Source organism: Mustela nivalis (assembly GCF_964662115.1).
Source record: "Mustela nivalis genome assembly, chromosome: 8".
NCBI classification, from domain to species: domain Eukaryota; kingdom Metazoa; phylum Chordata; class Mammalia; order Carnivora; family Mustelidae; genus Mustela; species Mustela nivalis.
The window spans coordinates 51,898,379-51,919,733 of NC_139027.1; the positions used below are offsets into that span (position 1 = coordinate 51,898,379).

Here is a 21,355-nt window from a genome sequence, read left to right on the forward strand (position 1 = left end):
GAAAATGCCATAGAAGTTTCTGCTGGTGCTGATATTCCAATGGAGAAAAATAAAATTGTTAACACAACCAATAAGCCCCACACTCCCTGAGGTTGCATATTCAACACCATAATTTAACACTGTTCAAAATTTGGAGCCTGAATATATACATAGTTATGGGCCAAAGCAGGCCTAAGTAAACTGGGAAAAAATAAACTTTCAAAATTGATGACTCAAAACACTGTACGTGAATTTTTCTCTTATTTTTCTGCATTTTGCAAATTTTCCTCAATAAAAGAAAGTGCATAAACATACATTAAGAAAGCTAAAACTTATCTAGGAAACAAAAATGTGAGTGTTGCATTCAAACCATTACCCTGACATCAAAAACTATTTTTTAAATGAGATACAGCATATTATAAAATTGTAGAAATCACAAGAAACATAATGTAACTTTTTTTCATAATGTAACTTTCTTAAAAGGAGCAATCCCTACAAATTCTTTAAACCATGATATTCTCACAGATCAAAACTGAGTAAGTTTTCCTTACTACCACAAAATGTCCCCAGAGGCCAAAGATAAAAAATCACACCTGTGATAACTCACTCACCTTTCCTCTCTAAAATACACTTAAGGTTCAAAAAAATTTTTTTTGATTGCAGTTTAAAAGGCACCTTTGTTTCAAAAAGAGGGGAAAAACCTTAAAGTTCAAATAAGAAGTTACTAAGAATCCCGATGGCTAGGGACAGCGAAACATTATTCAAGTCCTTTAAGCATATGCAAAAAAAAAAAAAAAAAGAAGAAGAAGAAAAGAAAAAAAAGATATACAGAAAAGATGAACTAAGGATGCCTTTTGATTTTACAAAACAATTCATAGCAACATCCACAATTGTAAAAGGGTGTATTTCAAGTACATACACTTTTCCTAATTACTAAATAAAATAGAGCAACATTTTTAATTTTCCAATCCCCAATAAGAACAATAATTACAGTATTCTCCAATCTCTGATGTGCTCTCATTAAAAAAAAAAAAAAAAATCCATAATCTTCTGATCCTTGGAAAGCAGCAAACTAAATTCCAGCACCTTTTCCCTCAAGCTAGGAACTCCTTTCCCTAATCCTTATGGAATAAGAAATAGACACTCCTTTTCAATTTAAACCAATAAACGGGGTCTTGGGAAAGAGCAGAGCAAGCTCAAACAACGTCACCAGAACGTAGATCTAGAAAGGAGCGCCAAGAAGCATGACAGAACACTGGACGTTCGATTCTGCAAAATGTCTCTCTTTGTCCTCTCTGGACTCCCATCGACTCGCACAAACGCCACAAAGATTGGGAGAGGGCAGCACAGCACAGATACGGGGTTGTCAGAGCAATTCACTTAACAACTAACTCTAAGCCTCGATTCAGTCTGCTCCAGAGAGAGGACCGGACGCGGACTCCCGCCACAGAGCGAAAAGAGCTGATGCTGCTACCGAGAACGAGTTCCTGGGCGCCCCCCGCCCCCTTCCACCTCCCCTGGCTGGGATGTGACCAATATCCTAACAGGTATGCAGCTCGCCTTTCTGGGGGCTCTCGGAATGTACAAATCGCTGCAACAAACAGCCGGCCCCGGCGGGCGTCCTCTTGCCCTGCCGGGACAGCGCGACAGCCTCCTGGAGCAGGGACAGCCCGGAGTCTGCAGGCGGAGCTGCTGTCAAGTGGTCTGGGGGCGGAGCCGCCAGTGCTATTTACACCATTCCCAAGTCTGGAACCTGGTTATGCATGCAGTTGTGGGTGAAAGCAAATCGAACCGAACTGGAAAAGCAAAATCCCTCAAAACGGATGACTCAAAAAAAAAAAAAAAAAATTCAAAACACTATCCACTGCTTTCCCCCCCCCCCCGTACTTTGAGAAATTCCTTTCATTAAGAAATCTATTACTCTAAGAAAGCTCAAACTTACTATTTAAGTAACAAAAGTGTCAACGTTGCATTCAAATGACGACTACCCTGCGATCAAAAACTACTTTTGGATGAGATACAGTGTATTATGCAATGCTACAAAGTAATTTTTTTAAAGAGCAAGCTTTAAAAAAAAGCTGCGGCTCGTCGGATCTGTTCCTCTGATTGAGAAGCGAACACCACACTGTTGGAAGACTCATCACCGCGGCGCCCGTGCCCCTGCAGTGTAAACGATCGTTTACTTAATCGTGCTCTCTCAAGACCCGCCCTCACAGCGCCGCGTCCACAGAGCGTGTCCAGACCCGGGGGAAAGCTGCTAGGACCGCGAAGCCAGCGACAAGTGTCCGTGAAGCGTCCCACCGCTATTCGCTGACCGCCCGAAGCCGCCGCACACACAGCTTGGGCGGCGCTTCAGATTGGCCTGCTGGAGAGGTGACAGTCAAGGAGGGAAGGGGGGGAGGAAGCGGAATTTGAACCCGAGCCCCGTGACACGAGGATGCCTGGGCACCGACCCTGCCGGCCCGCCGGCTCTCGCCAGCCCACCCACTGCCAATAGCCCCAGAGGACGCAGCAGGTCGGGGAGCCTAGGGGGCGAAGGAAGCGCTCACCGCCTCAGATGCTCCGAAGCCCGCCGAGCTGCGGTGGTCGCGGAGACCAAGCTCTGCACCGTAGCCCCTGCTGCAGCCCGGGTTGGAGCCCCGGCCGGAACCGGATCCCCGGGCATCGCCTGCGGCTACCACAGCACCCCGGCTGCTGGAGCAGCTCGGCGCAAGCAGCCTCTTGGGCCGCAGGGCACTGGGCTCCCCGGCGCGCCCCGCCCACCCCCGAGGAGGGCCAATGGGCACAGAGCGCGGGAAGCCGGGGGCGGGGCGCGAGAGGCCCGGCCGCCCCCCAACGCAGCGGACTGAGAGGTTCTCGCCTACCCGCACAGAGCAGCCCCGCTTTCCAGGTCCCTCTCCTTGGTATCATGTGTGTCGGGAGAGTGTGGACAGGGTAGGGGAACCACACTCCGCATTTAAAGGATCTGTGAGAGTCTGAGACGTTCGGGACACACTTCTGATTTTGCGGGGTCTCTTTTTTTCTCTTTTTAGACTTCTTCGTCCGCTGTTTCCAGAACACCAACCACCGTGTTTGGAGATGCGCAGGAATGAGAAACAGCCCCTACTTTCGGGGGTCTCCCAATCAGTCGGGTGGAGGAGCAGATGAGGGAACAGGTAACTAGCAGAGCCCTCTTAAGATGCATTCCAAAATCAAAAGTCAGGTTTTGCAATGGGGAATGTGGGGGGAGGTTCTGCCAGGTGAGAACTAAAAGGCTTGTTACTCTCCAATACTTGTAGCCAGGATTCGCAGTGAACAGTGCATGCATCTTTAGGTTTTCTTTTTTTTCTTAATGACGTCCAGATAATATGCACGATAGTTAAATATTTCAACAGTATCAAAAATACATTCATGCAATGAGAAAAAAATTTCCATTATCCACTGCTCCGTCCTCCTCAATTTTCTTTACTGTTAAGAGTATCACCGCTAATTTGTTGTATGTCCTTTCAAAGACACTCTGTGCAGTAAATACATATATAAATACATAGTATAATAAATATAATAAAATAAAACTAATTAATAAAATAATAAATGACAAATAAATAAAAATATACAAAATATATAAGTATATATATATAACATATATGCGCTGTGTATTTATATATATACTCTTCCTCAATCTCCTCCCTCTTCCCTCCCTCTCTCTTTTTCTCTCTCTCATACACGGTACTGTACACAGTTTTGCCATCTTGGTTTTCTTAACACTATATTTTGGCAAATTTTATTATTTGTGCTGATTGCATAGTATTTCATCAAATTATTGTTTCAAATTTTTCCCATTCTTTTGCTTTTACAACAATGTTGTAGTCAGTAGTTATATTCTTATTTATAGCCACTTGGCATGTGAACAAACGTCTGTCTAGGCTAAATAGCTGGCTGTTGAATGCTGGCTCCTAAGGTATGGACTTTAAAAATTCTGATAAATGTTGCCACACTGCTCTCCATACAGTTTGTGTCAGTTTATGCTCCCATAGCAATTTATCAGGGTGTCTGTTTCCTCACATCTCTTTATACAGTATGTTATCAAACTTAATTTTTTAAAAATTGCCATTCTGTGAACTGTCTGCTCATATCCTTTGCCCATTTTTCTGTTCAACTGTTGGTCTTTTTTTCTTCAATGTTGAGGATTTATTTATTTATTTGTTTATCCCTCTCTATATATAAATAAAATTAGTCCATTGTGAATCAATTGCATATCTTTCCCCCACCTGGTCTTTTGGTCTTGTTTATTGTATTTTTTGCAATGAATTGATTTTATTTTCATATAATACATTAATTGATTTTATTTATGTTTCTGGAGGTTTTTTTTTAATATTTTTTTCATTTATTTGACAGAGAGAGAGAGATCACAAGTAGGCAGAGAGCCAGGCAGAGAAAGAGGGAGAAGCAGGCTCCCCACTGAGCAGAGAGCCCGATGTGGGGCTCAATCCTCGAACCCTGAGATCATGACCCAAACTGAAGGCAGAGGCTTTAATCCACTGAGCCACCCAGGTGCTCCTGGGATCTCTTTTTTAAAGGGCGCTAATACCATACATGAAGCCTCCACCTTTATGACCTAATCATCTCCCAAAGGTCCCACCTTCAAATACCATTACCTTCGGGATTAGGTTTCAACATATGCGTTTTGGGGAGATGTAAACATTTCAGTCTGTTGCAGTTGACAAGTATTATGAACTGAATTTGTCTCCCCAAATTCATACGTTGAGGCCCTAACCCCCCCCCATGAGACTATATTTGGAGATAAGGTCTTTAGAAAAGGAATAAAGATGAAATGAGGTCATAATGAGGTCATTGAGGCCCTAATCTAGTGTGACAGGTATGCTTAAAAAAAAGGAAGAAAAAAAAGAGAGGGGGAAAGAAAAAGGAAGAGACACGAAAGATATGCATGGATACACACAGAAAAGGTTTTGTGAGCGCACAAAAAATGTGACTATCTGTAAGCCAAGGGGAGAAACCTTAGGAGAAACCAAACTTGTTGACATCTTGATCCAGAACTTGCAGCCTCTGGAACTATGAGAAAATAAATTTCTGTTGTTTAAGACGCCCAGCCTGTGGTATTTTGTTTTGGCAGCCCTAGAAAACTAATGCAGCAAGAATGTGCAGAAATCGGAACCCTCACACACTACTGGTGGGAATGTAAAATGATGCAGCAGCTTTGGAAAACACTCTGGTAATTCCACAGTTAAACAGAGAGTTACTGACCTTATGACCTAGCAGTTGCACTCCTACATATATAACCCAAAACATATATCCACGAAAAACTTGTTTATGAATGCCTGTGGCAAATTTACTCATAATAGACAAAAAGTGAGGAAAACCCACATGCCCATCAACTTTATGAATGGATAAAGAAATGTGATATAACTGTACAACAGGATGCTATTTGACAATAAAAAGGAGTGAAGGACTGACACATGCTATAAGATGGGTGAACCTTGAAAACGTTATGCTAAATTAAAGAAGTCATTCATTAAGGACCATATATTATATGATTCCATTTATATAAAATCTCCAGAACAGGCAAATCTATAGAAACAGAAAGATTCGTGGTTGTCTAGGTCTGGGTTGGGATAGAGGGATTATGGGATAAAGGCTAGAGGTACAGGGTTTCTTTTCTTTTTTTTTTTTTTTTTTTTAAAGATTTTATTTATCTATTTGACAGAGAGAGATTACAAGTAGACAGAGAGGCAGGCAGAGAGAGAGAGGAGGAAGCAGGCTCCCCGCTGAGCAGAGAGCCCGATGCGGGACTCTATCCCAGGACCCTGAGATCATGACCTGAGCTGAAGGCAGCGGCTTAACCCACTGAGCCACCCAGGCGCCCCATAGGGTTTCTTTTTTGGGTAATGAAATGTTCTAAAGTTTATTGTGAAGATGATTGCATAGCTCCCTGAAAATACTAAAATTAATTGAATTGTACACTTAAATGCATCAATTGTAGGGTATGTGAATTATATCTCAATCAAGGTGTTAAAATCCGTACCCAGACTTCACTGGATAGAGGTCAAAGTATCCGACCAAATATTCCATACATGGAATAACTCAGAGAAGTAAATTTTGGGGAAATGATTAACCTTGTTGAGAGGTTAATTGAAAATCACAAGGGAGAGTGTTGGCAGAGCCAAACAAAATGGCTGAACTTGTAAGTTGATAAAATTACTTATTAGGGCAACTTTTGATGAACATACTGAGGCAAGCACAAAATCTATGAGATTACTCATATTTGTCCCATAATCTATATTTGGGAATATATTCCCTCAAAACAATCCAAGTGAGAAAACCAATTTTCACTAAAAGTTTATAGCACCACTCTTTATAATACAAAACTGAACTGGGAATACCTCAAGTACCTGATAATTGGGAGGGTGTTTATTAGAGTGGGAAGCCTGGGCTGCATTCATAAATGGGAAAGTATATCCAAAATAACGAGAAAAGTAGAATTCAAATGAGTCTGGGAGTGCTGTTAAGTGTACATAAATAAACGTACATTGTTGAGTATGAGGAGGAAATGTAGTGTTAAATGGCACCAGGATTCCTTTTCAAAAGAAACTGTCTTCATTTGGAAAAATAACCTGATAAGCTCTTCCCAGTATTAGGTAAGATTCTAAGGGGGGGGGAAATGGGAGCAGTTAAAAGCCCTAGCAACACCAGAAAAGTTGCTTTCCATGTAGACACTGGAGGAATTGACATCTGCTCTTGAGAGAGAGGAAAGGAGCAGTGAGAGGAGAGGGACCACACAAGGAAGGGCGGGTGGGAGAGAGGAGTCAGGAGGGCAAGCTGGTCCCTGCATGGAGTGAAGGGCTACTGGGAAATCTCTGGTGACTGGGCAGAAAAATGAACCTTAAAGAAAAGAGTGTCTAATGTATAAATTTTTAGTTGTTTTCTCAAATCTTAAAATCTCACTAAAGCTGTGTGTGAATGGGGTTTTGTAGAAACTGAAGAAGAGGCTGAAGATGGGACAGATGGAACAGGGAAAAACCAGCAACCACAGATACACAGACTCAGGGCAGAGAAGACAAGAAAATGAGCCCCTGGGGGAAATTACCAGTAATCTTGGGAAGGGCTCTGAACACCTGGATTGGATGCTTGGTCCAGTCTCCTGGAGATTACAAGGGAAGGGAGGTTCTGGCTGACATTTGCCTTACAGAAAGAATGGGAAAATAACATGAAGTAAATGCAGGTGTTTTAAATTTATGACAGGCTTAAAAGTATGATTGATTGATTGGTTGGTTGATTTTAATTCTCATTTGGAACACCTGGGTGGCTCAGTCAATTAAGCGTCTGCCTTCAGCTCTGGTCATGATCTCAGGGTCCTGGGATCAAGCCCGACGTTGAGCTACCTGCTTAGCGGGGGGCCTGCTTCTCCTTCTCCCTCTGCTCCTCCCCCTGCTCATGTTCTCTTTCTCTCTCTCAAATAAATTAGTACAATCTTAAAAAAAAAATGAGTAACAAAATTCTCATTTGTTCTAAAAATACTGATCCTCATCCAAAAACCAAAACGAATGGATCCTGGCCAAGCCCCTGTCATGGAAAAATCAAGTGGGAGTGATGTTCAGGTACACCCTGGCTAATGGCTGGGGGAATGGAAATAAGTGTGTAAAATGGAAAAAATTTATCTTCATTCTCTCTTAGCAGTAAAGTCTGAAGGGATGTAGTTAGGCTGTCGTATTATGGAAACATTGTTCTATGTGTTCTGCATTAAAGTGTTATTAGAGCAAATATATGATCAAATGTTCAAGAAGGCTGGTCTGTGGAAAAAGTTCAAAAGAACCAATGTGCAAATCACTCTCAGTGAGCATGCTGAAGTTCTTAATTGCCCAACTCCAGAATTAATGACTTCCACTAACTTAGCCAGAGGAAGGTTACTAACCAGGCCTAATTTACAGATGGCAGGTCTGTGGCAGAAGGCCTAGAAGTGATTTTCCCAAGGTTATAGAGCAAGCCAGAGGGTAAGCCGAAAATAGAACCGTACCTCACACTCCCATGCAGGCTATATGATAACTTGTGTACTGTCAGCAAAGAGTGGAGGAATGAATGTCCTGGAGAGGTTAGCATAGTTTTACGGCTAAAGGAGCCTTGCTCAACAATTGCAAATGCCACCTGACAACAGCAAATGACCTACTTAATCCTATAAACAGTGACAGTGTAGGCAATTAAGCAAAAATTTTAAGGAAAAATTGCTTTTTGAAAATAGCAAAATTTAAAATATACACAGCTCCATGATCACGAAGCCACTACTTGTGTAATGCATACACCTTAGTGATAGTCACCCTCTTCCTCTAAAGACTAAACTTCCAAATGATAACTCTCTTTTTTTGAAGATTTATTTTATTTATTTATTTGAGAGAGACAGAGAGAGAGAGAGAGCGCGCGCGCACAAGCAGGTGGTGGGGCAGAGAGAGAGGAAGAAGCAGGCTCCCCACTGAGCAGAGAGCCTGACTTAAAGCTCCATCCCATGACCCTGGGATCATGACCTGAGCTGAAGGCAGACATCTAACCAACTGAGCCACCCAGGTGCCCCCCAAATGATAGTTCTTAACACGTAATACCAGCAACCTTAGATGATCTGACAGAACTGCCTAAACATTTTCAGAAGTGTAGGATTTTTCTGGATTTCTAGAAGGGTAGGATTTTAGGTCTCAATGATAATGTTCTGTAAGTTTCCTTACTGAATTAAAAGAACTGGAAAGTACAATGGGATAGTCAGGTAGTTAGAGTTCCAGGGCTTAGCCATGAAATTTATGTTTCTTGGGTACCCAGAAGATGGGTTTGCTTATGAAGGGATTGCTTAGCCAGCTGCTCTGCTTGGGCTAGTATGCTCATATTTTTAGGAAAAACACTAGAGTGAGTATCACTGTTAGGTGACCCTTGTCTAGAGTAGATTTTTACGTTGCACTGATCTAGTCAACAAAAAGCTTTATAAATTTATGTTTTCAAGAGTGTTGCTAATCCCATTCCCACTTTTCAGAAAGGTTCTTTGATGATTGCTGTGCTGGGTTAATAATTTTGGGCCAGGGGGTGCCTGGGTGGCTCAGTGGGTTAAGCATCTGCCTTTGGCCCAGGTCATGATTTTAGGGTCCTGGGATCGAGCCCCACATCGGGCTCTCTGCTTGGTGGGGATCCTGCTTCCCCCTTTCTCTCTACCTGCCTCTCTGCCTACTTGTCTGTCAAATAAATAAATAAAATAAAATAAAATAAAATAAAATAAAATAAACAAAAAACTCTGGGAGGTGCCTGGGTGGCTCAGTGGGTTAAAGCCTCTGCCTTGGGCTCAGGTCATGATCTCAGGGTCCTGGGATCAAGTCCCACATTGGGCTCTCTGCTCGGCGGCGAGCCTGCTTCCACCTCTCTCTCTATCTGTCTGCCTCTCTGCCTACTTGTGATCTCTGCCTGTCAAATAACTAAATAAAATCTTTAAAAAAAAAAAAAAAACTTTGGGCCAGCTCTAAGAGAATATCACAATCATAGACTATGGACTTCTTGACTGCAAGTTTCCTTCCTTTCACATAAAAGGCTGCAGCATTACTATTTAGCTCAGTGCTTTGGTGGCTCCTTCTGTAAGACCCTGACCAAAAAGATAAAATCTAACTGTACAGCAGAAGAAAGAAAGTGATACATCCAGCCACTATTTCTCAGAGAACTCTCACTTAACTTCTGGGAAGAGTAATGGAAGCTAGTCCCCTTTCTATAGCATAACATCATATTTGAAACCATCTTACAGATCAAAGTGTTCACTAATAAAATCCAGGTTTTAGAAGTAGTTATCTTTTGCAGGTATTTTATTTTTATTGTTACTTCATGTTATTGTTATTTTATGTTTATAGTTACCTATTGCAGGTATTTTATTAATATATTACTAAGCCAGTTATTGTGAGGTGAAGGAAAAATCCAAACACCCAAATTTGCATGAAATTTTTTGGCTCTTTCAGGCTCCTTTTTTTAAAATTTTTTTTAAAGATTTTATTTATTTATTTGACAGAGCTCACAAGTAGGCAGAGAGGCAGGCAGAGAGAGAGGAGGAAGCAGGCTCCCTGCTGAGCAGAGAGCCCCATGCGGGGCTCGATCCCAGGACCCTGAGATCATGACCTGAGCCAAAGGCAGAGGTTTAAGCCACTGAGCCACCCAGGTGCCCCTCTTTCAGGCTCTTTTAACATAAATATTTTGACTGCTACCATTTTTTTTTCTTTTAAGCAGTACAGTGACATAGGTTAAGACTTTCTGGGTTAAATACACATAAATACTTAGATTAAACACATTTGGGGTGGGAAGTTAATCCAGCGTTATTCAGAATACCTTTTGAGCACTTTGGCCATTCTGTCTAAATTCTGGCTGTACACGGGGTTTGTTTCTGCTCACTGAAACAGGTAGCCTATGTTTCACACAGAAGGAAGAGAAATCTGAAAAGTTCCAAAGAGTCCACAGTGTATCTGGGTCATCCCTTTGCTCACTTCTACTCCACCCTTCTCAGTTGTCCAGTTCTGTTTTATAATGAACCTTGGTTTAGCAGCTTCTGTACGCACAGTTCCAACATATGGACTATTTAATTGATTTCACATAGTCATCCATTTACTCAGCAAGATTTTTGTCACTCCAGGGCACATAAGCATCATCTACCTTTTTTTTTTTTTTTAAAGATTTTATTTATTTGTCAGAGAGAGCGCTCAAGCAGGGGGAGCTACAGGCAGAGGTAGAAGCAGGCTCCCCTCTGAGCAAGGAACCTGATGCAGGACTCAATCCCAGGAATCCAGGCTTGAGCTGAAGGCAGATGCTTATCCAAGTGAGCCACCCAGGCACCCCAAGCATCCTCTATGCTTAATAAGGCTGCAGTTGTGTGACAGAGATAGCCAACATGACAAACACAATGTAAGAATATACAAAATAAGTGCTAGAGGTAAGCTTTGGGGTCAGAAAGACTTAAGTTAAAATCTGGCTGTGCTATTCCCTGACCAAGTGACCTTGGTAGAATTATTGAGCCTCACTGAGTATCAAGGTCACCATGCAGGGAAATGAGTGTGGCAGTTCTCTTTTAAGATGGTTCTCAGGGATCCTGGTCTTGTATAATCTTTCAAATGTGGGCTGGACCTAGTGACTTGCTTCCAAAAAGAGAACACCATAAAGTGATAGGATGTGACTTCTACAACGAGGATTCAAAAGACTGACTTCTGTCCTCCTGGCTGTTCTTTCTTCTCTTCTTAGCTTATGTGCTTTAATGAAGCAAGCTGACATATTGGAGAGCCCCACATGGCAAAGAATGCAGAGAGGGCTCCAGGCTCCAGCCAGCGAGGAACTAAATCCTGCCAGCATGACTGTAAGTCAGCCTGGAAGCAAATCCTTTCCCGGGAGGGGCTTGCCATGACCATAGCTCAGTGTGATCCAGCCCTTGCAGCTGGAGACCCCACTAAGCCAGCCCACACTCTTGACCTTACAGAAATTAAGAGAAATGTTGTTGAAAGCCACTAAATTTGGGGGTAGTTTGTTACAAAGCTATAGATAGCTAGTACAATGGGATAGCATGTTTCTTGAAGAATTACCATGAGGATTGGAATGTATATGAGGAATAGAAGAATGACAATAATGATAACAACAAGGACAATAGGGGATCCCAGGGATCTAAGCTTAAATTAAGATTCAGAACCTGCAAAACGCTTCTATTGTGAAGTTATTTCTAGTGCTCGAGCCCCTGGAGGAGTACAAGAGAAAAGAAAGTATGAAGAACAGGGTATCCTATTTCTCAACCAGACACAGACTATGTCTGACTCTGATTGAAAGGGGCTTGTGATCTGAGCTAAAGTAGCAGGTTTGTGAGAGCCAGTGAACAAGAAGCGTGGGGGTCCAGGTGACAGAGTTTCACCAAGACCCGGGGAGGGGGTCATTCTCCCACTTCTGCTCAGATTGGAGCATGGAGAACATATAGCTTCAGCTATAAACTGAAGTCAAGGGATAGTGCAGTTGTTTAACTCAAGATTCCTGCTTTGGGAGCGTGGAGTGTAGGACCAGGGGGGAAGGGTTTTCATGTGGGACACTGGTCACAGTGGAGATGACAAGGCCCTCCTGCTTCTCCTAGGATTGGCACATAGCTCTTTCTATGTTTGTGGTTGGTGAGCAGTAAAAGAGACTATGGGAAAGGAGCTTAAGCACATTTGATGCAGGGCAGCTTCCATAAAGGGAAGTTGAGGACTGTTGTCATCATAAGCCAGGAAAACTAGGTTATAGGTGTTTTAAAGGACATTCAGAGTTCTGACAGGCAAAGAAAGGTAAATAGACAAACTAGGGGAATAGCACATGGAAAGATTCAGAGCTGTAAAGAGAAATCATTTCTTTAGGGAAAAGCAAGTAGTCCTGGTTGATCAGAGAAACATCTTGTTAACATCTCCTATTCTGATTCTGTATTGGTTTCTAAACTAGTGATTCTTAGACATTGGGTGTTGGTTTCCCTTTACATTCTTAAAAATGAGGGGCAAACTCAAAGAGCTTTTGTTTATGTGGATAATATTTTTTGAATATTTACTGTATTAGAAATTAAAACAGATAACTTTTTAAAATATGTAGTTTGTAAGCATTTAAAATAATGATAATAAACCTATAAATATAAATACCACATTTTTAGGAAAATTAACTGTATTTCCTTAAACACAATAGAAATAAGAGAGAAGAGTGGCATTCTTTTACATTTTTGAAAATCTTTTTCGTATCTGGTTTGATAGAAAGCAGCTAGATTTTCTGCATTGATCTCTTGCTATCTCACACATCACATCGCCTCTGGCAAAGGGCGCTCAGTGCTCCTTAGAGAATGACAAAATAGGTTTTCATTCATGAACACAATTTCCCCAGACCTTCTGTAAGAATTCAGGGGACTTCTGGAAGTCTCTGGGCCACACCTTGAAAATCAGTGCCCCAGAGCAGGAGCAGTAGATGTTCCTGAGAGAAAAAGCCAGAATTTACAACTGTAATTGGTGATGAGAATACTATTAATAATATCGATAGCTCACATTTCTTGGGTGCTTACTCTGTGCTCTTCTAAGCACTCACCAGAACCAAAGAAGAGGTTATAATTATATTTTCCAGATGAGGACAAAAAAGGGGGGTAATTTGCCCAAGTTGCCAAAGGTCCTGAGCAGTAGTGAAGCTGGGGTCTGAACGCAGGCTGGCTGGCCCCAGGGCCTGTGCTCACCACCACTGTCCTGCCTCTCCCAGGGACAAAGGCCTGCAGTGTAAATCACAAAGGATTGAGTCATCCCACTCAGCCACCCCTTCTCCCTCCCTCCCCCTGCCATTTTAGATTTCAATGCTCTTTTCTCTCTCCCTGCGTGTTTCGGGAACTCATATTCCTTTTCACTCTGCAGTAAGTCCTTGTACACTGCCCGTTGTTCATTATTCTCCTCACTCCACAGAAGCTGCTCTCTCTAAAGGCACCAACGACCTTATAATGACCAGATTCAGTGCCGCTTTTCAGTCCTCATCCTCCTTGCTCTTTGAGACATGGGATATTATTGACGATTTTCTTTTTTATTCAGATTCTCGCCTCTATTGGCTATTCTGACGCCAGACAACTTCTATTTCTCTCAGCTGCTTCTCCAGTAAATCCTTCTCAGAAAATTCTCGATGAGGTCCTTTACCTTGGCCTGTCCCTTAAACATCTTCCTTCTTCCATGTTCGGTCCCAGGCCCCTCTTTCTTCTCATTCGATAACTTATCCAACTGCCACATCATTTACCTCCCTGGCTTTAATTACCAAATATACGCTATTAACACCCAAAGACATTACTTACAGCCCAGCCTGCTGTCATATATCCAAATGATGTCTAGAGATTTCTCAGGTACCTTAAGACATGCAAATCTGTTAGGACGGATCATCTCTCCCTTCAAAATGATTACTCCTCCTGTGGTCTTTCACCCAGGGAATTACACCACCAACCTCTGTGAGCCAGATGCTTGAAAGTCATTCCAGACTTCTCTGACCTCACCCCTGTTTAGCATCTGCCCGGAGGTTCTTATTGACCTCTGGAACATTTTTGCAATATCCCTGACCCTAGTTCAAACCATCCTCTTCTCCTACCTGGATTATTACCCAAGTCTCATGGGTAGCGTACTTTCTTCTGGTTGTGGCTGTTGACAATTCATGCACAGTGGCAGGAGCTGCTCCCTTACATGTCTATAGGGACTGTCATTACATCAGATCCTGTATTATTGGTACTCCCTGGCCTTGGGCAGCACTCAGGCTTCGTACACACTGCTGCTGACATATGTCTTCTAAATCCCGTGCGTGACTAGGTTCCTCCATAGCCTGAAACCACTCTGCTCTGTTGCCTCCAGGATAAATCCCAGACCCCAACACACTGTTCCAGTTAATATGGCAATGTAACAAATGACTCTAAATGTAGTAGGGTAAAACACTAACCATTTTGTTGGACTTGTAGATTCTGTGGGTCAGAGATTTGGAGAGGACGTAGCAGGAATGGTTTGGCTCTGTTCTTGATGTCTAGGCCCTTATCTGGGGGTGTCTCCAGAGCTGTTTACTGAGATCATCAGAAGGCTCAATCCCTCCACATCTGGAACCTGGGCTATGTGGAGAAGATTATTAGGTCTGCAGACTAGAGCACCTTCATGTAGCCTTTACATCTAGCTTGGTTTCCTCATAGCATGGTGGCCTCCTGCCTTATGTGACTTTTCAGAGTTCCAAGTACAAGTGCTCTAGCAAATAAGGTGAAAGCTACATAACCCTTTATGAGGGTTCACACAGTGTCATGTCTAAGTTCTGTTGGTTATAGGCAAATTTATCCAGATTTAAGGTGAGGGGACATAGACTTTACCTCTCCATTGAAAGAGTATCAGGTCACACTGTAGATTAGCATATGAGATGGGAGGCATTGTGGCTATCTATGGGAAATACAATCTGCCGCACAAACTATACCAAATCCTGCTGACAAGTCCAGCGTCCCCTTATGCCATCTCTCCTTGACCTCTGTACTCTGGTCACACAAACTTCTGGCCGTTCCCTCTGGCACTTGTTGCTTCCTCTACCTGCACACTCCTACAGCTCCTTTAAGAGTTAGCTCAAGCATCACTTACTGAAGACAGATTTAGGAAGGCATAAATTAAAAAAAAATAATAATCCTATAAGCTTCCAACCAAAGAAACAAAAAATGAAAACAAAACAAAACAAAACCCAGGTGGCTTTAGAGAATTAAATCCCATTTCAGGAATGGCAAAAGACTAGAGATAAGGATCCCTCAAACAAAACAGAATCCAGGAATAGACTCAAAGATGCACTAGAATTTCTTATTTGACATCTGGCTTGGAGGGGAAAGATAGATGCCCAAATACTCATTAAAGAGTCAGCTTCATCTAGTAAGCACTGGAAAAGTCGACATTTGTCAGACTTCCCCCTTATCTTCTCTTGAGTTATCTATTCTGGCTCTGCTCCTCCCAGCTTGCCACTTGTCCACCTGGGGCTCCTAGACACAGCCCCATAGATTCTGCTCCTTCAGTGTCCACACCACCACCACCACAGAGGACCCTCCAATTGCATTTCACTTTACTGAAGGATTGGGGAAAAGGACAGGAAATCACAATGTAGTGAGGGGAACTTAAGAGCTGAATGCAAAATAAGATTTTTCTTCCCCAGAAAACACCTATAATGTTTATTTAACATGTGAACAGTATTTATTTAACATGTATTTTTTGAGTATTTTCTATGTATCAGTTCTAGGTGCTGGGGGTAGAATTATGTAGCAGATGGTGTTATGGCTCTACCCCGATACCTTGGGTCTTATAGTGCACCCTATCCCACTTCTCATCTGCAGTATCTGCATCTTTTTGCCTGTTGACTTTCTTCATCAACCAGAACATGGCATGGCCAAGGGCGAGTAGGTCCCTCAGGCCAGGAGTACATAGGATTAACATACCCTAGAAAGAGCCATTCTTTGGTGAATAACAGGAATTGGTATATGACTATGTCAGCAACCACATCCCCCAGGGTTTGTTCTTAGAGGGCCAGGTTCCTCTGCAGGCCCAGTTACATGCAATGAAGACTTGTGGATAGTGCATTCTTTATTGGGGATCTTCTCATCTCTGCCTCACTTCTCCACACTGCTACTGGTATTCCCTGGAGGTGTGGCTCATAGAAGCAATCACACTCAAACTGTCATTTCGGGTGTACCTCTAGGGAAATCCAAACTAAGGCAAATGATTGAGAAATACTTGGAAAAAAAGGCCAAGTCCTGACCTCTTGAAGACAAACAATAAATAAGTAAACGAATGAATATATGAGTTTAAGAAAGGAGCAGGGCTATGAAGAGAAACAAAGCAAGGTAAAGGATAGATTAGTGGTTTTAAGAGGATGGGATACTATTTAGATAGAGTGATCAAGGAAAGACCTCTGAAGAGGTAATATTTGGAAGAGGCTTAAATGAAGCCAGGGAGGGAGCACTGTAAATGTTTAGTAGAACGTTCTTGGTAAAGGTTAAAGATGCAAGAATGAGTTCCAATCTTTGAAATACAGCAAGAAGGCCAGCGGGGGCCCTTTCCTCCTCTGCATCTGCACTTATTCCTTTGGTGATGCCATTCAGTCTTGTGGGTTTGAACACCATCTATAGACTTTCAACTCCCATAATCATATCTCTAACTGAACCTCTTTCCTGGAATCCACACTCATAAATCTAACTATCTACTTGTCTCCATTTGGATATCTAATGGACATCTCAAACTTAACATGTCCAAAGCCAAAATCCTAGGCTTCTCCCCAGATTTTCTCCTCCCATTGAGATGTCTTCCCCCATCTCAGTAAATGGACAACTTGGTCCTTCCAGTCTTCCATGCCATGACCATGGGGTCACCTTTGACTCCTCTCATTCACCTCTCTCATCTAAGCCAGCTACAAGTCCTGTCAGTTCTGCCTTGAAAATATATCCAGAATCCAGTTACTTCTCACCACCTTCACTGCTGCCATCTCGGTCCAAGCCCCCATCATCCTTGCCTTACTAATCTCCCTCTTGTGCCCCTTGCTTCTCCTAAAGTTTGTTCCTGCCCAGCAACAGAAGAAATCCTTTAAAAATGAAGTCAGATCATCTCACTCAGAGTAAAAGTCAAAGTTCTTACAATGACCTACAAGTTGCTCCCTCTTACCTACTTCATTCCAGTCATGTGAGCCTTACTTGCTTTGCCTTAAATAAGCCAGGCTCATTTCCATTTCAGAACCTTTGCACTTGCTATTCTCTCTACTTAGAATGCTCTTCCCCCAATTGTCCTCCACCTCCTTCAGACACTGGTTCAAGAATCTCCTTCTAAAGGATATCATCCCTGCCTGGGGCCACTGGCCAGAGGGACAACTGGGGCATTGAAATCCAGCCTCAGTACATGACACACAGTATGCACTCCGTAAGTATTTGTTGAATAAATGAATGGACAAAAGAAGGAACTATTAAATCGAACATATGTGACTCCTGATTCAGTATAAACCCTCAAAGAGGACAGGCATTTCTTCACTTGAATATCTAGAGCCTCTCACACTTGTGTCCAAGTCTCCCATTATTATGCAGAACACTGTTCATTCCTCTCCCCTTTCTGGCCTCCCACGTTGTGCTCATTCTGGCTTGCTGAGAATAAGAAGCCCAGTAGCTCTTTATGGACTTTCCTCAGTTGCACAAAGACTTGGCCAAGGCTGTGGAGATTACTATAATGTTCTTAGTGACTGAATTACATTCTTACCCCAGAACAACATCTTCCTTGGTTTCTATAAAGGAGCAGGGAGATGGATTGTATTATCCTTTTTCTTTTCATTTTTTTTTTTTAAGATTGTATTTATTTGACACAGAGAGAGAGACAGTGAGAGAGGGAACAAAAGCAGGCTGGGGCTCGATCCCATGACTCTGGGATCATGACCTGAGCCGGAGGCAGATTTTTAACAACTGGACCTCCCAGGTGCCCTGTATTATCCTTCCTAAGAAACAGATTATTCGAGGGGCGTCTGGGTGGCTCAGTGGGTTAAAGCCTCTGCCTTCCTGGGATGGAGCCCTGCAAAGGGCTCTCTACTCAGCAGGGAGCCTGCTTCCCCCTCTCTCTCTGCCTGCCTCTCTGCCTATTTGTGATCTCTCTCTGATAAATAAATAAAATCTTAAAAAGGAAAAAGAAAGAAAGAAAGAAAGAAAGAAAGAAAGAAAGAAAGAAAGAAAGAAAGAAAGAAAGAGAAAGAAAGAAAGAAAGAAAGAAAGGAATTATTCTAACCCATGCTATTGGGACAACTGGTTAACCAGCTTGGAAAAAAAAAAACTAGTTGGATTTTCTACCTCAATTTCTAAATCAAATAGATAAATTTCAGGTGTTTTGGCACTTAAATGTAAAAAATTAAAACTGGTCCTAAAAGAAAATATAGTGAATATATGGATGAGAGAGACATTTCTAAGCACAAAACAAAAGTCATAAATCATAAAGGAGAATAGATTAGTTTGACCTACACAAGAATTTAAAAAGCTTCTATGTGGTCATTTAGGAGTCATTATAGGTGGGGTAGATTATAAAGAAAAACAATAAATGTTTAGTACAAAATTCTTTATAAAGGTAACCTTTGGGGAGAAAGTTACTCAGGATTTTGCCTCTATAAATTATCATATGGAGTGAATAATACAAATATCTAAAGATATATTTGTAAGAGTATTAATGCCAGTATTATATATTATATATATCATATAGATAAATGAAATATATATACTATATATAAATGAAATGGAAGTTCATTAATAGGGATCTGGTTAAATAAATTATGACTTATATACAAGCAATGGAATGCTACAAACACATTAAAAATGATCTTAGTCTGGATATATTAATATGAAAAGATATCCACAATAATTTTCCACATGAAAAAGAGGATTAGAGAACATCATGTGTACAATGGTCCTGCCTATGTGTATGGTTAAATAAAAAGAGAGGTATATGGAAGGAAATTTAATAGTTGTTATCTCTGGATAATATTATTTGTGGAAACATTTGCCGCCTTCTTCATATTTTTTGAATCATTGGATGTTTATTAATATAACATACCATTTTGTCCATAAAATAGTTTTTAACTTTTAAAAATTGAAATACTAAAAGAGTGTTTCATTAATTAAATTAAAACTGATAAATATATCCCATCCCTATTGACCCAGGGTTTTCATATACCTCTAGCATTGAGGCATTTCTTTCCCTTTTCTCACTGTGTATCTCAAGCCCATGCTGACCCCCACCCCCACCCATAGGTTTGGGTCCCTGCATTATATCTTCTTTCTTTTGGTAGAACTGTATAATCTCCTGTCTCATTACTAGAGCCATTCTAGAAACCTTGGTTGACTGGACTCCTGGCATACCACCTAACTTTTACATCAGTAAGAATAACTATGTGAAAGAAACAGACTATATCCTAAAACATAAAGCATAGCACAGAAGGGAATCTCACCCTCTTAGATGTTAAAATGTATAACAAAGTAACTATAATCAAAATAATGTAGTATCCTTCTGTAAATTGGACTATGGTAAATGGTATCAAGTATGTCAAAATTTAGTACATGATGAAAAGAGACACCACTGAAATAAGTGAGTGAGGATTACTTAATAAATGTTATTGTAGTAAGTGGTTTATAGTCCAAAGTAACCTCCAGATGCATGAACAAGCAAAATATTAAAATGTAGTAAAATATATTTAAAAAGTAATGAAATAAAACAGAAGTTAGTATCAGATCCTGGAAAGAAAATGCTTTTAAGCATTAATGCAGTATTATAAATCTAGTCAGCAAATCAACTCTATGAAAATTTGGATTTTGTACTCAATCCAAAATGGTATCACTAAATTGCTACACTTGAAATATGTATGTAACAAATATGACTAACAAGGAGTTAATATATACCCAATTCATGTAACTGATATGAAAACCTATTACCTCTGTATGTAAATCTTTGAAAACTACACAGTGAAAAAGATGGAGGACAGGATTGAATGATATTAAGATAGAGAAGGCCTTTCCAAGGAGTATATGAAATTCAGAATACCTGAAGGGAAACATTGAATAGATTTGACTATATAACATTTTTGAAATTTCAAATAGCAAAATGAATAAAGTTAGAGCACAAATGTGAAGAAAATATTTGCAACAAACATCGAAGGATTAATATTCATGACATATTAATGGCTCCTATGAATCAGGAAGATATCATACGGAGAAAATGAGCAAAGTTATGAAGATACTTCTTAGAAAAAAATTCAAATGGTTATCTATATACATGGGCTTGAACTTCACAGATTCATTTATACCTGGATTTTTTTTTCAATAAATACAGTATAGTATTATAAGTATATTTTCTCTTATGATTTTTAATATTTTATTTTCTCTAGCTTTATTGTAAAAATACAGTATATAATACTCATAATATACAAAATATGTGTCAATTGATTGTTTATGTTACTGGTAAGTCTTCCAGACAACAATAGGCTGTTAGTTAAGTTTTGAGGGAGTTAAAAGCTATATATGGATTTTTTTACTGCATGGGGATATGGGTGCTGCTAACCCCAGCATTAAAGGGTCAACTGTATATCTGAGTGTGTATATACATGTAATTTTATAACCTCACTAATAATTAAGGATAAGCAATTTAAATAAATAGTACTGTTTGACTATCAAGTGGGAAATATTTTAAAAGATTAAAAATGTGCGGGGCGCCTGGGTGGCTCCGTGGGTTAAGCCTCTGCCTTCGGCTTGGGTCATGGTCCCAGGGTGCTGGGATCGAGCCCCGCATCGGGCTCTCTGCTCAACGGGAAGCCGGCTTCTTCCTCTCTCTCTCTGCCTGCCTCTCTGCCTGCTTGTGGTCTCTGCCTGTCAGATAAATAAATAAAATCTTTAAAAAAAATTAAAAATGTGCAATGTTATCGTATAAGAGTAAAGCCCAAACTGTGGTAGCTAGTCTCTCCAAAGAGGGCCTCCAACAACAATAAAATTCTTCCTTTCCCTCTATGTGTATGCCCCTCCTTAGATCAAGAGATGAAATTAATTTCCTCTCTTACTGATTCCAGCCTGGCCTTGTGACTGATTTTCAATAGACTGAAATGGATACGTTTTTCTGGGACTTCTGAATTCAGGCCTGAGAGAACTGGTTACTTGCTTCTTTTTTCTTGGAATACTTTCTTAGAATCCAGTTGTTATGGTGGAAGTTGGGTTGGGTTTCTTGGGAAGAGACCCAAGCCAAATGGAGAAGTCATATGGATTGAGCCACAACACTCTGGTTGACAGTCCCAACTGAGTCTGCATCCCTTACCACAGACAGAAGTGAATCTTCCAACTGCAAATAATTTAAACAAAAAAAATTTTTTTTTA

At 41.0% G+C, this 21,355-nt stretch overlaps 2 long non-coding RNA genes across 2 annotated transcripts; one reads left to right on the forward strand and one right to left on the reverse strand.

Moving 5' to 3' along the window:
• Window positions 1-1,982: 1,982 nt before the first annotated feature.
• LOC309871230 lies at window positions 1,983-2,885 on the reverse strand. The gene is made up of 2 exons (XR_014315095.1): window positions 2,529-2,885; window positions 1,983-2,344 (listed from the first exon to the last, which is right to left on the reverse strand). It is a non-coding gene; the product is annotated as an uncharacterized lncRNA (long non-coding RNA).
• Window positions 2,835-11,366, forward strand: LOC309871229. Its single transcript, XR_014315094.1, has 3 exons — window positions 2,835-2,913; window positions 3,012-3,134; window positions 11,212-11,366. It is a non-coding gene; the product is annotated as an uncharacterized lncRNA (long non-coding RNA).
• Window positions 11,367-21,355: the final 9,989 nt, after the last annotated feature.